The sequence below is a fragment of the Sceloporus undulatus genome, chromosome 2, assembly GCF_019175285.1.
Source record: "Sceloporus undulatus isolate JIND9_A2432 ecotype Alabama chromosome 2, SceUnd_v1.1, whole genome shotgun sequence".
Lineage (NCBI taxonomy): Eukaryota > Metazoa > Chordata > Lepidosauria > Squamata > Phrynosomatidae > Sceloporus > Sceloporus undulatus.
Window position 1 is genome coordinate 38,910,236 of NC_056523.1, and position 22,558 is coordinate 38,932,793.

The 22,558-nt window shown below is 39.3% G+C and overlaps 1 long non-coding RNA gene across 1 annotated transcript in view; it reads right to left on the reverse strand.

Moving 5' to 3' along the window:
• Positions 1-22,558, reverse strand: part of LOC121923796 — a 46,985-nt gene that overhangs the window by 20,956 nt on the left and 3,471 nt on the right. The window lies entirely within an intron of this gene.

The following is a 22,558-nucleotide window of genomic DNA, read 5'->3' on the forward strand; positions in this document are numbered from 1 at the left end:
GAGTAAGTCTAAGCTGCTCTCATTTCCGTTGTTGTTGTTGTTGTTGTTGTTGTTGTGCCTTCAAGTTGTTTTTGACTTATGGCAACCCTATCAGGAGGTTCTCTTGGCAAGTTTGTTCAGAGGGGGTTTGCCATTGCCACCTTCTGAGGCTGACAAGGCCACCCAGTGGATTTACATGGCCAAGTTGGGATTCAAACCCTGGTCTCCAGAGTCATAACCCAACACTTAAACCACTACACTAAGCTGGCTCATGTATTATATAAAAGGTCTTGGTTATGAATTCCTCAGAATCATCTTGTTGACCATTGGCAGAGACAGAATACTACATGAAATGAATCATTGGTTTGATGTAGTAAATCTCTCCTTTTGCTTTAAGATGTTTAAGTTCATAGACTGTGAAATGGCTTGAAGAAGCAAAGGAGAGGTGAATGTTAAGTAACGTGAAGGATACACATTTGTTCTTCATACAGGAGAGAAAAACTGCATTCAGAAACATACAGTGTGTGTTGTGTTTTATACCAAGCTTTTGTTTTTAATGGGAACAACTTACCTTTTGCCCCCCCCCTGCATTTTTACCTCTAGCAAACGGTGCCTTCTGATATTATGAGGCTTTCCTGGAAGGGCCAGTTTCATATTCTAGTAATTGCTGAGGGCTTTAGGAAAGTATAAAGAGACTCCTCACTTTGCTCTTTATATTATAACGTTTGCCATGAAGGAGCAGCCTAGAGTGACTTCTTAAGGGTTGTGGCTCTCTAAAGAATGGATGCAATATTGAAACAGAAATTGAGGAGTAAAAAAATGGTAAAAATAAAATGAAGTAAGATGGTTGAAAGTAATGAAATAGTCACTGGCAAACTAGAAGAGAAATCCAGATGTGTCACTAAAGCATGAATGAACATGGCTAGATCCTTCTTATCTATTACTATTATTATTATTATTATTATTATTATTATTATTATTATTTTACCTTTTTCTCCAAAACACATTAAAAATAGTGCAATTAAAAGCATACAAAAATAGTACATTAAAACAGAATTAAATTATTACAATATTAAAACAAGTTACATATTAAAAGAATAAAATACAATTAAAAAGATAAAAATGTTCAGTGGAAGAAAAAAAGAAAGGTCCTATAGTTTTCTTCTTCTAAAAATACATTTTAATTTTTTTTAAAAAAAGTTTTAAAATATTCTTTAAAAATTGTCTTTAAAAACATCACCTTTGACCAAATTTTCACTCCAACCACATGAAACTATGTATATGTAAATGTACTGAGGCTGTGCATAAGATATTGTAATTTAAAGGTGTAATTTTAATTTTGCTAGTTGTTTATGTCACCGTTATTATCATGACATTCAGTGATATGCAGGGATTACAATTAATAACATTCGTCCAAAAAGATGACTAAAGATTATGTATGGTTTGCGATAGAAGGAGGGCAATGGGTTGGGATGACACCATAAGTTACTGCACCATGTGATAACACTGGAAGGAAGAGAAGAGTGAGCGTGATTTTATAACAAAAGTGGGCGGTCAAAACAGTTTTCTGAGCAATGAAAAGAACTACAATGATTTTGGAACTCTCTAGATAATATTTTAATATTTAATAAATTATCATCTTGAGGCCTCTTAGTGAGTAGGCGAACATATGTGCTTCCCTTACCTCATAGTTTGTGACAGTAGTCTGTCAGCTCCCCCTTTTCTTTCCTTTTTAACATAGAGCAGTCATTTGGGAAGTTCATATAACAGAATGGTGTATATTCATTCTTTGTAAATTAGTAATAATTCTGTGAGTATCTTAACAATTAACGGTCCATATTTCTTAGTATCTATTGTAGGAATACGGTGGTCATGCTTACTAGGGAATCCTATGAGATCTAGTTCAAGAAGTAATTTTTTCCAAGCTGTGGAAAAGATATAGCTGCCATCTCAGTTAAAGAGAGTAAAAAGTGCTCCTGTGCATTACTGATATCCCTGTTGCATTTTAATAGTGGAAACTCCTCCAAAGATATATCCTCCCCGAAGACTAGAGCAACCATAAATACTTAGATTGAGTGTTCCAGACTTGAAGTATATTTTCTGCATCCCCATTGCTTCAGTTATCAGGTCAGGAGTTTGTGAAGATGAACTAGCTAATACTTGTAGGAAATAATTCAGAATATCATGTTGAGTATTTATGAAGTTTTTAACCTGTTAAAGAATATAAAAGAGAGAGAGAATTTTTTGTCAGATTAGATTTTGTTCAATGGAGGTATTAATCCCCATTTATAGTACCTGTACTGCCATTTCCAAAACTACTCTTGCTGGAATAATCAAATATTTATGTTTGGGTTGTACAAATTAACAAATATTAGAGCATTAAATTATTTATACTACCAGTCACTTTGTTTTAGTATTTGCCGGAAGAACGGACAAATATCCTTTGGTATCCTCACATAATGTCTCGCACATTACCCCTCCTCCCATTGAGTTATATTGATAAAATGATGTGTGGGAGTAATCTAAAAGAATTACTGTTGCCCTGAAGATGAGAACTTGAGGTAGACAGTTTAAATCCAGCCCTGCAATTAACTTTGTTCAAGATAATGCTTGAGGATTTACATGAACTGAAAGTTGCAGATATATAAAGTTAAAATTTTATGACAGATAGTGTATCAGCACATAGTTAATCTTGAGAGAAAAATGCATCAATGTTTAGAATTTTGGATGCATGAATCAAAGGTACCAAGAAGGGAGAAGAGATAGATTGCTAGTCTACCCACTCATTGACTCCCTACCCCACCCCAAGACTGTTGTGGCACTTACAATAAGATACAGTAGTTTTAATTCTTTGTAACTAGTATGGTTGCTGTACTGAATGAGTGCATGCAGGGACGTAGCCAGGATTTTAGGAAGGGGGGGGTCCAGCCTAAGTGCCACCATTATAATGGGGCTTGGGCAGGGCAGCGCAGCAGCACGCACCATTCATTTTTCTAATGGAAGGGGGGGTCCGGACCCCAAGAACCCCCCTTGGTTACATCCCTGGTGCATGTGTAGAGAGAAGTGGGAAAGAAAACTAGTAAAAATGTGCTTTGAAGAGACCTTGGGGACATCAGCTAAGATTTTTGGTTGCTCTAGCTAGAAAGAGAACCCTAGCATCTGTCTGGACTCCAACCCTTATAGTATCTTTTCTAGCAAGTCCACACCAAGGTTGTATCTGAAATGGGATAGTAGCAAGCCTGAGAGGCTGAAAATAAATTTATCTGAGCGTGCTGCCATGTTTGGTCCTATTGGCTAAAATCCAAGTAGTAATTCTGTGATGTGTCTTTTGCAAAGATTAAGGCCACAAGAACTTGAGAAATGTTTTGCATATCCTTGTTAAGGATAGATAAGCACTACTGGAAGGGAAGGAGGAGGAAAATGCTGAACAAACAGAAATAGAAATGAGAGGGTTGAAGAGAAAAGAACAGGAATGCATATGATGGACGTGCAGAAGCAAAGCCTTAGACAAGAGCTATGAAGATGTACAACACTGTGCCAAAGACATATTGAACTGCAAATTATCTGCAGCCCATTTGAACGCTCTCATCTGATACTTCCTTATTCTCTAGGTACATACAGTGATGGTAACAGATGCAAGCTATTATATGAATACAAAGGGAAAGCAAATGAGATGAGCGTTTTAGGATTACAAAACATGCCTGGAGTTTTATTTGTCTAACAGTCTGTGAATGCTAGAGCTGAGGTACCGAAATGAACTCTAAGCTGAAATGTCTCAGTAGCAGAGCTTTGTGGTTTAATGATCTATCTGGCAAAGGGAGGGGGTGAACCTCTACAACCTTTGCTTCCTCTATATTCCTGCTCTTCTCTGCCCTATATCAAAGTATAGATTATAAATTTTCTCAGGGCCATGACCTGTCCCTTTTTACTTTATAAATTGTTGTGCTCAGTGATGGCACCAATGTCATAGTGGTAAATTTGGGGGGTGCTCATCCTGACAGCTATTTCTTGAAGGAGAGTCCAAAAACACAAGTGGCTCTATTGATCCTTATCAATAATCCTGTTCTAAAGCAAATTGGTCTAATTTTGTAATACTAATTGCTCTTAATTGCAAATTCAAAGCAAGCCCATCCCAGAATATGTTCTATCACAACAGGACTACCTCAAACCATATAATGCTGCTGTGAGATCTTGGCTCCATGGATGTTGATGGGAGTTGTAGTCCAACACTTCTGGATGGTGCCAGATTGGGGAAGGCTGGAGTAGGGATCCATGAGACTAAAAACAGTCAGAGATGTCTTTTGAGGGTTTTCAATGGGAGAGGCTATCAAAACCTGGAAAGTGATACAGTGGGCCCTTGGTATCCACTGGGTTTAGGTTCCAGGACCCACCCACCCCCATGGATACCAAAATCCATGGATGCTCATGTCCCAATAAATACAGTGTCATAGTGAAATGGTGCCCCTTATATAAAATGGCAAAAACAAAGTTTGCATTTAGAATTTATATTATTTTTGAATATTTTCAAGTCATGGATCCTTGATTCTATTGGATTAAAAAAATCCATGGATACAGAGGGCTGACAGTACATGCCTTTTTCTCTGTCTTCCTGACTTAAGGAAGATAGGAATGGGGTTATGGGTTGCGTGTTGTCCGTTTTTTTCAGCTGTTTTTAAAATGTACCAGTTTCTCTCTCATCTTCCTACTTGTTTCTCTCTTTGTCCTCAGTTTACTTTAATTGGTGGAAATTGAGTTCGAAGTGCAAAAATAGTTTGTACTCAATTCACTCAGCAGAGGAGAGAGAGGAGTGGAAGGGGCTGAATGTTCCATTTCCCAGTAGGCTCAGGCAAAAGCAAACCGCTGCAGCTTCTCCTAACTTCTCTGTTCTTTCTCATTAACACCTTTTGCCCTCTTGACCACACTCTGGTGTTGCTTGGCCACATGTATTCCAGTTTTCATCTATAAAATTTTGAGAGAGAAAGAGGCTGGAACAGAGAGGGAAGGTACTCCCAGATGGGGTAAAGGTGTCAGGAGGTTGCAGTATTTGTTGCTATAATTTGCAAGATATTTTTAAAATATCCTAATGACATCTTCTCTGTCTAGGACTTTTCCTGGCACCAGCTGCAACATTTTAATCCCAGTTTGAGTGAGTTTCTTTTTATTTCAGAGACACAGCAGAACACTGTGTCCCCTTCTCTTTGCCACCTTTCCTTTAAAAATCTTTTTATAGCTATTGTGTGATAGGTCTTCAGTGAAATCACACCATTGCACTATAAATAACTCTATGACTGTTAAGAGGTAGAGACAGCTGCAAGTTAGCTGTGAGTCTGAGTCACCTTGGGGTGCAGGGGTCACTTTTGGGGTTGTTCCCACTATGGTTTAAACTGCATCGTTATTTGAAATGATCTGGTTTAAACCACCATGGTTCCCATCTAATTTGATAAATCAATTTATTCTCAAATAAATTGGTTCATTCCAGTGGGAACCACAGGCAAATTTGAATCCACCCTGCCCCAAATGGGAACTAGGTGGGGTGGATTCGATTCCGCAGCCAGTGATGGGGGGGGGGCAGCTGCAATGCTTTTTTTTTTTCCTACCAGAGGAAGCTCAACTGTACAAGGAGGTGGTGAGCATATGTGTTGCAGAGTGCCTTCAAATAGTTTCTGATGTATGGCAATCCTCAGGTAAACCTATCATAGGGTTTTCTTGGCAAGATTTGTTCAGAGGTGGTTTGCCCTTGCTTTCCTCTGAGGCTGAGAAAGTGTGACTTGCCAAATGTCACCCAGCTAGTTTCCATGGCCGTGTGAAATTGAACTATGGTGTCCTCACTCATAGTGAAACACTTAAACCACTACACCATGCTGGCTTTCAGTGAGCATATACCAGTATGTTAAAATTAGCAGGAAAAGATGCACATTTAAATAGGCTACAATTTAAAACTTCAAAGTACCCTGAACTGTTTATTTCTGGCATGTTCTGTTTGCAAACTCTAATAAGTTTGCAACACTTGTTTTGCTTGCGTTAATTAAGAACATATGTTAATTATGTTTATGTTAATTTACTAACAGGGGAACTGGGCTCTGCTTTGATTTAGTGGCACTTTTCCTTCACCCTTCTGCTAGTTTTCGCTGTTTGAAAACATTTTTTTTAATACTTGGATTGCTTAGTACTACTGTGAACCTCACACTGCGTAGGACAGTGTGGTGGTTCAATTGCATTCTCATAGATGTAACTACGGATACAAAAGAGTAGTTTTAATAGTACAGAAAGTAGCTCTGCTATATATTTGCTCTCCACTTCAGCTGAATTAAATGGAAATACAGTTCACTCAGAGTGGACTGATGCTTTTATCTTCTTGTGCCAGTTTGCACGCTACAGAGAATCATTCTTAGTGGGGCAAAAGTGCAGCTTCCCTTTACTATAGTATCTCACATCCCTGGGGAAATTTGCTACTCCAGTCATTGTCATGCTGAAAATAGCTAAGCTGGTATCTTCTTACTGCACCTGCTAGTGCTTTACTGGCAAAGTGTGTAAGCTTTCAGGGTTAATAGAATTCTTCAAGCTAAAAAAGGATGAAGAGCCAAAGGAGCTTTACTGCTCACACTTTCTTATCAAGAAGATGTTGGTCCAATAAAAGAGTCTAGCAAGGATGGAGTCACACATTTAAGAATTCTGGACAGCATCCTGAAAAAAGAAAAAGTGAAATTTTGCATATGCAAATTCATTGCTGTTTCACATTCTTTGCACAATGTTTGGTGTTTTTCATTCTCTGATTTTTTTTAATTAAAGCTATTTATCACAGAACCACACAGTAGCTCAAAATATTTTGCTGCTAGAGACACAGCAGAAAATGACACCTCATCTCAGCTAAGGGCCTCAACAGACCGGTGTTATATTGCTGAACAGTAACTTACAGCAGCCCTAGCCAGTATAACCAATGGCAAACAATGCTGAAACTTGCACTTCACTAATATGTGGAGGGCTGCATGTTTCCCACTTCTGTCATAAGATATTGAGGTCTGCTTGATAAATCCTTGGTAGCAATGTCTTTAGGCCAAACTATCATTTTGTCTGAGTTTTGTAGTTGGCACTTCCAATATCATCTCTCCATCATTAGCCACTAGAGCTTCCTTCCCTAAATTTTCCTTGTTGCACAAGGGTAAGGAACATGCAACCTTCTAGCTCCCATCTTCTCTAGTGAGCACAGTTATTAGTCTGGGGTGGGTGGGAGTTGCAGTCCAGCAACATTTGGAAAGCCAAATGTCTCCCAGCATTGGAATATTACTAACAGTGGATTTGAAGAGTTCTTTACCAGCAAATTCGGGCCAAGATCCATTAAGATTTCTGACTTGCTGGCTATGTGCCTTCAGTAATTTCCAATTTATGGAGACCCTTAAGTGAACCTATTACAGGGTTTTCTTGGCAAGATTTGTTCAGAGAAAGTTTGCCATTTCCTTCCCTTGAGGCTGATGAAGTGTGACTTGCCCAAGGTCACCCAGTGGGTTTACATGGCTGAGCCAAGATTTGAACCCTGGTCTCCAGAGTCATAGTCCAATACTCAAACCACTACACCACAGACCTCTGGGCAGAAGATTAAACTCTAGGATAGATATGCTAGTGGTCTGAGGGATGAAAGTTGTTCTTTGCTCCCTCTGGATGTGCACAGGGAACAGGAGGTTTGGGGAGATATCTCTGTCCCTAGCTATCAGTGTTCATTGAGAAAAGAAGAAATAAAGGGAATTTATTGGGTGTGGAAGAACAGTTGGACATCCCACGGGAGCCAGAAACTACTGATGTGAACCCAAGTGAAGGCATTCTGCAAAGAGATACCTCCTCGCAATGCCTACAAAAATACTTGCACTGGTGTAAGCATAATACAATAATTCCCTGGCAATACAGTCAAGGAAGGCATATGGAGTCAAAGAATCATCTCCCTCTACACTGTGGCCCCAGCTGAAATCCCTCTTTGATTTCTTAAGGACGAAACATGTTATAAGGGATATTTCAGCCATCGACTCCTGCTAGCACATACACTCTGTCATTTTGTTATTTGTTGCACATTTCCCAAATCCCATGAGAACCCCCAAACCATCTCTTTTTGCTGCTGTTTTGTCTGCCTTTATTCCACACACAGACCCTTAAAAGATCCCAGTTTTGCCTTCCTTTTATCAGCGGAAGTTTTATCTTTCAGTCATGGCCTTCTATTTAATATCTGCCATTTCACTTTAATACTGTTTTGATTTAATACTGCCTCGCTTGTATGGCTGCATTTTACCATTATCTACTTTCCATTTTATGAAAACAATTTACTGTCAAACACCAACCCCGTATGTCACACATGCTTTCAGATAGGAATTCCACTGTACAGCATGATTCCTTGAATCTTTCTCTATGCTGCCTGTTTTCTACTCTCTTTTGGGGTGCAGGTCATTGACACTGTTTCTGCTCGTCTCAAAATTTTATTCAAGCGTAAATTGTACATATGGTATTTTCTTTGGTTAAACATAAATTCCACCTCTCAATCTTCCTGCAAACAAGTTGAAGGTCATTTTTGCAATCTGTCCCAAATGGAGAAGCAGGACAATTAACACCAGCCTAAATTATCCAGAATACCTTCAAGGAGTAATCCTGCCAAGCATTGCATTTCCATATTGCTAGAAATGTGGGTGCTTCTGGCACAATGACCAGGCAGAGACAAAGTCATTGAGAGTTCACTGGGGCATATTTGTAAGATATAGCCCAGATACTCATAACTGAATTCAAAGCACCAGCCTTAAAAGCTCTAGATTGCCACCTTCCCTTTGTATTGGTGCTTGGAAACATTACATCTGGGTACTATAATACCCCAATTCCCCACCCAGTATGCCTTCTGAAAAGCTTGTAGTGTGGCCCCTTTATCTGCAGGATCAGTACCATGGGGAAAGTGTGTCTCTAGGCAAACACAAATTCCGTATGTGCTCCAGTACAACTCTATGGTCAACTTCTGCCATAAATATAGGGTTCACCATTATCCACAATTTTCGCTATCTGCAGTAAGTCTAAGAACATATTTACCCATGGTTTTTTGTGGGTTTTTCGGGCTATGTGGCCATTTCCCAGAAAAGTTTCTTCCTGATGTTTTGCCAGCATCTGTGGCTGGCATCTTCAGAGATGCTGGCAAAACATCAGGAAGAAACTTTTCTGGAACATGGCCACATAGCCTGAAAAACCCACAAAAAACTATGGATGCCAGCCATGAAAGCCTTCGACTTTACATATTTACCCATGGGTCGGGATCATACTGTATTACCAAAATAAAAAAAAATAAAAAAAAAAAAATAATAATAAAAAATAAATAAAAAAAAAAAAACAAAAAACAACCAACCAACCAAAAAAAACCCAAAAAAACCCCCCCCCCCAAAAAAAAACAACTTTGATTTTTCTATGTTCTGCTTTCAATATTTGATCTAGTTTGTATTGTTATCTAGATTTATTTCAGTTTGGAAACTGGACAGGGGAGCATGTCCCAGTTGGTTCTGTTGGCCCTCTTGGTTCCATTGAGCACAGGATCCTTCTGGCTGCTTCACTGGGTGCTGGAGGACTGCTGTTCCGACCCATATTTGTTGGTCTGTAGGGTACCTTACGGCTTGCTCTTCTCTTCCATGCTGTTTAACATTTACATAAAACCACTGGGAAAGATTATATGGAGTTTTGGGGTTTGGTATCATCAGTACACATATGACACCAGCTCTATTACTCCTTACTGACTAATTTCAAGGAAGCTTTTTTGTTACTAAACTAGTGTCTGCTGTGAATAATGGAAGATTTTCATGCCAATGCTTTACTGCTGGTAAAATGCTGCTAAAACATTTAGGAAGTGCATGTGTGTGAAAGCCTGATGGAGCAGGGAATCATCCGCTCCTAAACAGCAGGGAATCGTCCGCTCATCTCCAGCATCCCTGAATCATCTGGGGAGCAGCCTATAGTGGCTTCTTTTTAGGAGCGGCTTCTTTTTGGGAGCATCATAATAGCGCTCGTGTGCGTTGATGCTGCCGCTTCCAGTAAATGCCGTTTAGGTGCACGGATACCCACATGTCATCATTGCATGCCCCGTGTGGGTGGGGCACTGGCAAGATGGTGCATGGGCTCTGCTAGAAGGGCTGGGTGCATATGGATGCCCAGGCCTTTGGAGCACTTTTGGCCATCTGTATCGGGCCTGAAGCTCCTTTCTTAGAAAGATTAGACTGGCACCCTTCTTTTCTTTCAACATGTCATTGAGAGCTAACTACTAAGATGTAAAGGGCCTTTCAGTCAGCAGGGAGTTGCATGCTCCCTGCTGGATACAGGGAGCATACAACTCCTTTGTTGCAACAGCTTCATTGACTATCAGTACATTTCCAGGCACAATTCAAAGTGCTTGTTTTGACCTATTAAGCTCTATATGGCTTGGGTCGAGGCTATTTGAAGGATCACATTTCCCTATATGAGCCCCCCAGAGTACAGAGATCATCTGGAGAGGCTTTTCTCTCTGTCCCACCGCCCTCTCAGATGCATTTGATTGGAAAGAGAGAGGGCATTCTTTGTGACTGTTACCAAGCTTTGGAACTCCCTCCCTAGGGAAGCCAGGATCGTGCCATCCTTACTATACTTCTGACACCAGGTAAAGATGTTCCTGTGCAGTCAGGCCTTTTAAGCTGAGAAGGACTGGGTTTTTAATGCTCGACTATAAAAATTTTAATGGTTTGTATTTAAAGATGTTATATTTTAATTTATAACTGTTTTAATTCTTAAAATTATTTAATTGTTATTTAAATTTTTATATTTATATATTTTAATATTGTTGTACTGTTTTTAAATTGTATTGTTTTATACTTGTTTGCTGTCTTGAATCCCTGTATTGGGATAAAGGCGGGCTATAGGAAAATAATAATAATAATAATAATAATAATAATAGTTGTTATTTATATTTGCTCTTCTTTTTAATTGTTTGCTTTTAATTTTATTGTTAGTTTAATTACATTTTAAACTTTTGTAGGATGTAAAAATAATTAAGTGTAATGGTTCAAAATGCAGATCCACTATTTTCTAACTGGCCATGTCAGTGTCAGACCAGGAATGCTAGCAGTATAGCAAAGGTACCAGATCTCATCTGATTTCAGAAGTTAAACAGTGTCAGGACTGGTTGTCCCTTGGAAGGAAGACCACCAGGAAATATCAAGCCTTGTGGGCTATATTCAAAGTAAAGTAATGGCAAACACTCTCTAAAAAAAACCCTTTTGAATCCCCCTTCAAGAAAGGGAACTTGAAGGTGCATGCTCTATATAACTAAATTGGAAAGTCCCAACTGCCTCTTCCTTTCCCCTGTGATTGAGCCACCAAAATAAAAAGCTGGTTTTCTTTCTTTCTTTCTTTCTTTCTTTCTTTATTTATTTATTTATTTATTTATTTTAAATTATCAGCCTGCCCTTTCACTGAAACACTTGGCACATCAGTAATGCTTGGGGGTTAACCAGGCTCACTGAGGTGCATCAGCAGGCAGTTACAGGAACAGTAAGTGCACTTTCACATTTCAGCAGCCACATTCAAAGAGGTGCAACTGCTTCCTGAAGAGGTCAAAACCTCTCATTTAGCTCTATAATCTGCTCAGAACTGGAAATTCAATTGCTTGTATTTGCCTTACGTTTAAAAGTTTACCTTGTGATGCATGTATTTTATTCCATTTTGTTTTCAACTTTTGCATACCACCTGATCATACAATGGTCTCTGGGCATCTTACATCCAAATAAACATAAAATCAATTTAAATAAGATACAGAAAAGAACATAAAATCATAACAGCAAAAGCAATATGAGATAAAACTAGATTAAAAGCCATCCCACACCAAACATGAAAAGCACAGAGTTTAAAACTACATAAGGTACCCAGGACCTTGGTCTGTTGTTACTCACTTTGATCCATGGGGAAGGGTGGGTAATAAATAAATAATAATTATTATTATTAATATAAGTTTGTCAAAAGGCCAGGGTGGGAGTGGGACATTAAGGTCCTCTTAAAAAATACAATATGATAATATCCCAAGCTGCCAACACAATGATAATACACACACACTCGCAGCTGAGGAGTTGGGAATGTAACTATGCCACTGCCATGGTGAATGGTGAATCTCACCATTGTAAAACTGTTGGATAATCACTCTCACATGCACACACCACATCCACCACCTATAATAAAAATTTGGAAATGCAATCCTGATATTTAAACATTGGAAAAATATCAAGGTGGCTGAATTTGTATACAGCTAAACATCAACATTCTCATCTTCACCCTCATCTTGTACTGGCATCCTATGATGTAGTTGTAATGTTGTAAAGAGTCATGACTTTATATAGTTGAAAGAGACCACAAGAGTCATCCAGGCCAAGCACTTGCCATTCTGGAATATATCATCAAAGCACTCCTGACAGACGGCCATCCATCTTCTATTTAAAAGACTTCTAAGAAGGAGACTCCATGACTTCCCAAGACAGTATATTCCACTACTGAGCAGCTCATACTGTTAGTAGTAGTAGTAATAATAATAATAATAATAATAATAATAATAATAATTATTATTATTATTATTATTATTATTTCTATACCGCCCGGTGGCAAAGTCAATCTGGGCAGTGAACAACATAAAAATTTACAGAATAAAATATACATAAATATTTATACTCCCTTCCCCCCCTTAAAAAATTATTAAACACTTAAATGTATTAAAATGGGACTATAACAATGTATAATTATACTATCCTAAACTAAACACCAAAACCCTCAGTAATCCTCACCATCAGGGGATGGGGCCACGAGAGGAATAAGGGAAATCGGGGAACCCGGGAGCCTGGGCCGGGAAAAAATTTAATCTGGAAAGGCCTGCCGGAAGAGATCCGTCTTGACAGCTTTTTTAAAGCTGTCTAAAGATGTCAACTGACGGATCTCATCCGGCAGGTCGTTCCAGAGCTTAGGGGCGACAACAGAGAATGCCCTCTGTTAGTAAGTTCTTCGCAGTGGTATCAGCAGGGTTGATGTCACCCTGTGTGGTAACTCATAGTGTCACACACACCCCACTTGACCTCCCCCCATTACCATATTGAATCTTCAAAAATGTTTTTTCGACTAACGTTGCTCATAAATCATCATTCACATACATCACTGAATTTGATTGTAATAGCTGTGACATTAACAACTAGCAAAATTAAAATTATATCTTTAAAATTACAATGTCATAAGTACAGCCTAAATGTATTTACATATGCATAGTTTCATGTGGTTAAAGTGGAAAACATTGGTAAAAAGTGATGTTTTAATTAAAGTATAGATAGATAGATAGATAGATAGATAGATAGATAGATAGATAGACAGACAGATAGATAGATAGATTTTTTTTAGAAATGAAACATTTTTTGAAAAAATTAATTTTAATTAAAAAAAATTCTGGATCCTCTCTTTTCTTCTCTGAGTCTCACCCCACTCACATCACCTCTTACAGCATTTTGAATGGAAACAGGTGAATGCCACAGCTGTTTCTGCCAAAATGCAAATATTTGAGGAGCAGTGGTGTCAACCCCTTTAGGGTGTCACCTGGTGTGGTCTGCAACTCCTGCACCCCCTAGTGACAGCACTGGTTCTTCCCAGTGTTTAGGTTCAATATCTTTTCTTGTAGTTTGAATCCATTACTCCAAATCATAGTCTCTGAAGCAGGAGAAAAGCTTTCTCCCTCCTCAAGATGACATCCCTTCAAATATTTAAATATTTACATCACTTAAAGCACTTTCTCAGAGTGCTTTTTTCTCTCTCAAGTAGATTTGTTTTGGAGTGGAAAGTCCCCTAAAACAAATTGTAATAGGCTCACAAAAGTTTTGTTGTTGTTGTTGTTTTACACTGAAAATATGTTTTTGTCACCAGGGAATTTGATAGGTTGGTGGGAGTCCCAAAGACCAATCTACCCCCCTCTGCTCCCTAGAATAAATCTAATATTGTTGTGAATTAGTGTCGACCCATTGAAATGGATAGGACTTGCTAATCACCACTTATCTAAGTGTTGCTGTTTTCGGTGGGTCTACTCTAGTTGAGATTAAGACTTTAAGACTTATTTAGTCCAATATGCCCTACCATCAAGCAATATGCTGTTCTCATTCCTCTAACCGGTGTAACCCTTGGGTGTGAAAGTGCACTCATAAGCAGGCATTAGCTACAGTGCTGTACCTCTGCTAGTGAAAGTTCTTCAATCCCGAGACAGACTTTCATGGCACAGAGACAAGAGATGCAACTCCTTTAAAAAAAAAAGTAATGCTGCCTTGTCAGTGAGATGGATTAGGGCTTTGGATATTTTTTTTGAGATTCAGTGTAATTTTTCTCTTTCTCCATTTCCTTCCAGAGCTCTCACCGGCAGCCATCTAAATAATTCCCCTTCATCCCCAGCATTTATGTTCCTTAAGTATTTGTAGGCGAGGTCCCCTCCCCCTTAGTTGCTTTGCCAAGTGATACATTATTAACTCTTAAATCAATCCTTCTAGCCCACTAATTATGTTGCCTGCTCTTTGCTGATCTCCCCTTCCATTTGTCAATATGTGTCTGCTGGGGCTGAATACAGAATTCCAAATGCAGACTTATCACCATTGCTTGCTATGTGAGGTAATGTAATGCTGATTTTAGCTTCCCATACAAAGGCAAGACTTTGCTACCACAAAACATTGTTAGCCACATGTCACTTTTGAAATCCTATTGAGATTCCAACTTTGAGTGGACTCAGATTCTGAGTGTGGATTGTGGAATTTAGCTGCAATACTTTGTCTTCTCTCTCTCTCTCTCTCTCTCTCTGTTTCCTTTCCCCCTTTCTTTCTTGAAATGGAGTACTGTATTTTCTTTTAGACAAAAAGCCCTGCAGTCCCTATCTTGAGAATACAGATATCTTGAATTCATTTGAGTATTTTATCGTAGGGTGGCTATGCGAACTACCAGATAGTTGCCCAGTGGGTTGATAACTGAAGGTTCCCCAGCTCGGGACTTGCTGATGCTGATGCTATCTGCCCGAAGTCACTCATAAATAACCCTTCAAAGATTGCAGCTACACAGTTCCCTTGATCTCAACAGTTATACCCACCAGCTGATCCATAAATTACAAACTCACATACATACCCATGGAATCCCAGTTTCACATTTCGTGGTGGATTCAAAGTCTTGCTGTTGAGCATAACCAAGAATAATCACTCCCCCCCACACACACACATACAGAGGCCATGTATTTTAAGACAATTTGTGGTGACTTGTATACTGACTATCAACTTCTCATCAGTATAGCAGTCATTCAGCTGGGCAGTCTAGAGATACTAGAGATACTATTGCTATAGATCAAAGACCACAACATAATTACAGTGCTGTGATTCCATTTTAACTGCCATGGTTCCATCCTAGGGAATCCTGGGGTTTGAAGTTTGGGAGGGCCATTTAGATATTTCAGCCAAAGAGCTCCTTTGCCCCCTCTTCTGAGTCCCCAGGATTCTATAAAATGCAGCCATGGCAATTAAAGTGGAGTCATAGTGCTACAATTGTGTAGTATGAAAGAATTCTAGTTTGAAACAAGTGTGGCTCATGGCCTGCACTCCCAAGCCCACCTTTTCCCTCCATTTGCCCATCCAAGTTGATTTAGCTTTTTGTTGCAGATTTAGCTTGGGCTTTTCCTCTTTCAAAACCAGAAGTAAATTTTGTGTCATGTCCATTTGTTTTCTTTCCTTTTCTTTTTTTGGTGGAAGAGGATGCATCCTGTGCCCAGAATAGCTCACTTTCACCTTTTGAACATGGAGAAAGTATCCCTATGCCTCTAGAGGCCATGGGATCTTTTACGTCAGGGAGGATATTACCCAAAAGTGTGGGTTGGGGGATGGGTTAGGGTCCCCACAAATGGCTGGTATTTGGGGGGAATTATTAGCTCAAAAGGAGGCCTGTGAGAGGTGGGTAATTTGGGGAATCTTTCCACCTATGTATACCAGTACTCAGTGCAGGGTGACACCTGTTTCAGTTCATAAAAGAGTTTTATTTAGAAATGTGCAAAGATGTACATGAACACACAAAAACAATGCAATCTTAAGACCCATACAAGGCTAACAGAAAGATAACTGGACAGAAAAGATGAATAGGGACACAGCCTGGAGTGAAATGGAGGTATGGTTTGTAACTGTTTTGCGACAAGACTTGGTTAGTTTTCATTGTGAATGGATATGCAGAAATTCTGGGAAGCAAATCAATTCTGTGTTTATTGTAGGCCTTCCACATGTCCTTCCACATGAAAATTCCGAGTGTTCCAAAGCATATCACGACCTTTTAAAACATGCCTAATGCCAGATATCAGATTTAAATATGAAAAATATGAAATCCCATATTTAGTGACAGGGATGTAGGGTTTTCTAACAAAGGACCTGAGGTTCAGATGGTATATGTGGACCTTCACGCCTCTGGAAATTGCTCGCCCCTGGACTACAGATGGGTGTCTATAAATCTTGGCTTGACTAGGGTGGTTGATTTCGTAGGAACATTGCATGGGTAAGGGAAAGAGAAAGAATCTGAATGAAGCACCCTTCAAATATTTAGAAATACATCTAAACAGATACAGTGAAAGCATCTTTCTTCAGATGTGCAGAAATACACTTCATCCTGACTTGGCAAGAACACAAGCATCAGAATTTTGAAAGAGTTCAACTACAGTTAAGGCATGCATGCATGCATACACACACAAACACACTCCCTCGGAGTATAGTGGACTCTCCTTCCTTGGAGGTCTTTAAGCAGAGGCTGGATGGCCATCTGTCAGGGACGCTTTGATTTGGATTTCCTGAATGGCAGGGGGTTGGACTGGATGGCCCTTGTGGTCTCTTCTAACTCTATGATTCTGTGAATACACAGTATTTCAGTTTGTGTTCCTACTTTCCATATGATGGTTATAAAGATGCAGAGGATTTTAGTAAATCCATCATATGCTATACCTTAATGACAAAATGACCAGAAAGCTGAAGATGGTAGTAACTAAAATAAGGCACATTACTGTAATCAGGTACTCTAAACCTTCCTAGAATGTGCAGCAGAAACCTATTATTTTCATTGCCAAGGAGCTTCTGGAAGGATTATGTTAATTCCATCTACCTTTTCTCATTTAATATAAAATCTGCAAAGAAGTGTTAAGTGGCAAATTCATTGTTCAGTTCTCAGAGCAAGTTGGTGGAAGGGAAAAATTCCACCGACCTGCCAAATCTCTTTCTCTTTGAATCTTAGGCTACCATAATAAGGGGCTATTCTCTCCCTCACTACAGTAGCTGTTTTTTGTCCTTTTGAGTAATTCTGTTTTTAATGAGTTGATGGGAAATTTGCGACTGTCCAGTTGTCACTCTACAATATCCAAGTGATGAAATGATTCTATGCTGAGCTGAGTATTTGAAGTGCTGTAGCCATTCCAATCAATTTCTCCTCATCCCATTTTTAACCCTTTCCATAACAGCCTGTCACTAGTTCATGAGCAGTCCTCACTGAATTATTCTGTGGTCCTTCCTTAAGTCCTCCCTTAAAATATTTTCTGTTGCAAAACCTGGTGTTTGTCCAATCTTGCCAACAATCCCCTGCCATTGGTGGATGATGGAGTTATGGTTACATAAGTAACAATATCCACAGTCTGAATACTGGGGTGATTATGTACATTGCCTGTCCATTCAAGCTTATGTAGAAAGTCCTAATTTTAGAAAATCACTTTCTCTAGATCCCCAAGCACTCTTGAACATTTAATTTTAACTTCAAATGAGAAGCAGATTCTCCATCAGTGTCTAGCAGTGAGTGCTTAGCCACATCTGAATTAGTATGAATGCCATGCATCAGAACCACTTCACAAAATTGCTGTATGTGTCTTCTATTCTTTTCTCAACAAATTTTGCTAACTATATTGAAATCCATTTAACTTGCTGTTCTTGCCGATGTGAAGACCCAAGCAAGAATTGTCCTTTCTACTTTTGCCTTGGAATTCATGTCAAGTTCAACTCTCTTAATAAAATAGGAAGCAATGAGTCTGCTTATCGAAATCTTTCTGTATGATTCCTTATGAAAGAAGCCCATGCATCATAGAAGAAATCATTGGAGTTTATCAGACAAGGGAAATTGGAAGTATAATCCAATGGCAATCTGAATGCAACCATGGGGTTTAACATTATTGTGTGATAGACTACCACACGCAATTTCGGGGAATGGGAAGTCAGTCCGAACGCAATCATAGGGTTTCATGTTATTGCATGATAGACTACCACACGGAATTTCGGGCAATGGCAAGCTATTTTTGGGCAATGAGAAGTCAGTTCAAACACAATTTGAATTCACGTAAATTCGCTGAACTAGCGAATTCACGTGAATGCGTTCTGGTCCCATTTTCTTTTCATTCAAAATTAAGAGAAATTCCTCCCATGTGATAAACTCCATTGTGTCTGTTTAGGGTGATGTTTGCTAGTCTCAGACCACGCCTTGGGTGGACAAACTGCTTTGCTTGATCTAATTTCAAAAGTTTTCATGGATTTAGTTCAGACCTCTCACCAAAATGATGAGTCCATCCTCTGGCAACCTGTTAGCTGGAAAGGATGTCAGGAGAGGGAGTGGCAGGCAGAGAAGGAAACAATGGGTAGCCTTATCCACTTTGGAGCTTTGGACCCACAAGTCACTGGCAAGTGGCCTCAAGAAATTACCATGAGGGAATGGAGCTCTTGATAGACAAACTGTCCCTGAGACAGAATTAGCCCATTGTGAGGAAGAAGGATTTTCAGAAGAAATGTTAAGAGCCCCATTTAGTCAGTGCAGGATCCTGTTTACCCAACATGTGTAGAATAGGAGTGTGTTAGCCGCCTCTGTCATCACGTCTGTTGCCCCATACATGAGGGGAACAATGGGTCAGAAAAGGAAGACTCTCTATATGGGTTGGACCACCTGAGTCTTCATCTCATGTGGAGAGCATACATCATGGACAGCAGAGTTTTGTATTGCCTGTTGCCTTCTTTGAGTAAGGGGGGGGGTTGGGGTGGAATTGGCTATAGAGGACTTCTCTTGTGTTGTGTAAACACACTTCTAGAATGTGGTTTGTTCCGATTGTTGTATGCAGGAAAAGAACTGGAAAATGAATCTACTAAATCTATCATCCAAATTCCAGTTTCTGAAAGTAAAACAGAACATGATAATTTGAATTACATTAAAAAGGAAAGGAGCTCTGTGAATTGAATCATGTCCTTAGCCCTCTTCGTAACAAATATTCACATATTGAGTCAATAGGTGGACAAGATAATGACAACAATCTCTGTCCTGATGTCACATATATTGTTCCATTCTTTCTCTTAAAATCTGCTCATACAACAGAACTATATCTTTGTTGTACTCCCAGCAGATGTTTGCACTGAAGGCATGGATACCAGAGGATGACATGCCAACATGACCTTGTACCCTGCTCATGCGTGGCTGAAAGTATGGTGTTTATCAGACGAGCTCTTAAAGAGGTACTATTCCAGTGTGACTCCTCTAGCTGCCTCCTGTTGCATGCTGGGATTGGCAGTTTTAAGGAGGGGTATTTAGAATTCTCAGGCAGAGAAGTTCAGCTCCTTAAAACTGCCAATCCCAGCATGCAACAGGAGGCTGCTAGAGGAGTCACACTGGAATAGTAGCTCTTTAAGAGCATAGTGTGATAAACATCTATGAACATTTCATACTTGGGGCATTTTTACCAGCAATACCCTGTCAGAGACCAATGATGCTCCATTCCACTGGATGCCTTACTTGGCTGGAATCTAGGTTCATATCCTGAATCAAGCATATTCATAACCAGGTTAAGGCCAATGTTGTCCTATCACTCAAGAACAGTATAAAGGTCAGCTTCATCATCTCCAAGAGCTTCTCAAGAGTCACAATTCTAAACCCATTAAGCATTCACATTTGGAAGATGGGTACAACTGGAAACATCATATATAGTGTCAATTTGCATCTGTGGAAGTAGGCTGTGCATGGAGAAATCACTACTGCTGGAGTGTTGCCCTTGCTGAATCAGGAATATTGAACAGGTAGAACACATTTGTGCCCTCCAAGCAATATGTAAATACAGTAAATGGTTCTGTTAAACAAACCTGGGCTATCTTCTGGTTAATATTCGGTGCTATTTCTTCACCCATCTTTGTGTTCATGTAATATTACGCAAACATTACCTGACTTCAGTGAAACACCCTAATTAAATAAACATTGCCAATGTCCACTGGGCTCTTCAGGTAAATGAGTTTTTTTTTTTACAAGCCATTGTTTCCTCTTTGGTTGTATTGTGTTTTGTTTAGGAGATTCCCCTTTGGAGTGCTCCTATATGCACAGCACAGTATCAAACAGCATTTCTTGACAACTGAAAATTTGGGGGGAAAAACCCATGTCAATGTAACATATGAGTCAGAGAATGATAAAATATTTTGCAGCCTGTTTATTTTATTTTTCCCCCCTTTCCTTGTAGCACTTCCTCTCCTTAAGTGCTATGACTGCATTTGCACTTTAAAAAGTTATGGAATGCAAAGATAAAATTTGCAAACAGAGGCTCTATTTTAATATTTCATTGCACAGTATTTACTTAAATGTTTCCTGACATGAACCAGCTTTTTCTCCCTTGAATGTGTGTGTTTCATCACTCTGAAAGTTATTGGAATGGAAACTAGTTGAACGATGTAAAATGCACAGAATAGTGGGTAATTTTAGAACCAATTATAGAGGGAGTATCTGAAGGTTTTGAAACAATCAAACTGACAATAGCAGGGCGATTTTCAGTGATGAGAGCAAGTTGTTTTTAATTAAGGTTTATATTACCAATACAGTAAATTCTTTTCTGTAATACACTCATACCATGGAGAGCTTCTCCTATAGAACTTACAGTGATGTGATTTCCAATTAGGGTGGAGGAAATCATTCCTTTGCTGCCATTTTCTGTACAAATGCATGCAGTATAACCTGCCCCATACACTTACTTCAACTGGCCAGAATTATACTGGCAACTGTCACCCAAAGGGTATTTTCAACAGCTGCCCCTAGACTGTGGAATGGCCTGCTGGGATTGATTCAACAGTTAAACATACACAGTCGATATTAAATTATGAATTTTAAATCAGTTAATCTGGATGATTTTAATATAGAATGGACATTTTAAACTTATGTTTATGTGTTTTAACTCAAGTGTTTAATGGGCAGTTATATCTTGTATTTTAATCTATTTTGTAGCGTGCCTTGAACCTTTGGGAGAGGCAGGTAAGAAATACTACTACTACTACTACTACTAATAATAATAATAATAATAATAATGTAAGTTACAATGGTGGATTCAGGGGACTAATTCCCATCAATCAAACCCTGTGACCTACCAGTTTTGCATGATTCTTCGATCAACCTGGGACAAACTCTGCTGGGATAAAAGTCTGTCCCCTTTCCCCAAGGTAACAGGAGGCAGAAGTGGACATGGTGGAGGGCAAATCAATGGTGGAGGGTAGATACAAGAGCAAGTCAGGTGATGCTCAAGTAATCGGGCCAACTGAAATCTAGGTACTGTAATCTTCTTTAAGAGTGAGGGAAATGGATGTCATATGCCTAGCCCAGTCTGTTCTGATTGGCAACAGCTCTCTCTCTCTCTCTCTCTCTCTGGAGTCCTAGGTACAGGTCTTTTTGATTATCTGCTACCTAATTGGTGAACATGAGGTCCAGTTGTTGCTGGATTGAAACAACCATTGCCCATTTTGCTTAGGGTTAATGGGAGCTGCAGCCCAGCAACATCAGAAAGGGTATACATTCTCCATCCTTTTAAAAGAAAGTTCTAGAAGTCAAGTCCAGGAAATTCTGTATGCACAGCTAATACTCTATCACTAAGCATGTTGCGAGAATGGCGACTAAAATGGTGAAGGGTCTGGAAACCAAACCATGTTGTAAGCCACTTTGATTGCCTGGCAAAAAGTGGGATAGAAATAAAAAAAAATTTATTATTTATTTATTATTATGAAGAAAGACTTAGGGAGCTGGGTATGTTTAGCCTGGAGAAGAGATGATTAAGGGGTGATATGATATGGTATTTGAAGGAGTGTCACTTTGAGGATGGAGCAAGCTGGTTTTCAGCTGCTCCAGAGACTAGAACATGGAACAGTGGATGCAAGCTCCAGGAACAGAGATTCCACCTCAACATTAGGAGGAACTTCCTGACATAGTTTTTTGTGGGTTTTTCGGGCTATGTGGCCATGTTCCAGAAAAGTTTCTTCCTGACATTTTGCCAGCATATGTGGTTGGCATCTTCAGAAAACTTTCTGACAGTAAGAGCAGTTTGACAGTGGAATACACTCCCTCAGAGCATGGTGGAGTCTCCTTCCTTGGAGGTCTTTAAACAGAGGTTGGATGGCCATCTGTCAGGGATGCTTTGATTATGATTTCTTGCATGGTAGGGGGTTGGACTGGATGGTCCTTGTGGTCTCTTCCGACACTACAATTCTATGATTCTAAGCTACTTAACATTCTTTTGTCACTGGTGAAAGAAACTTGGTTTGGATCA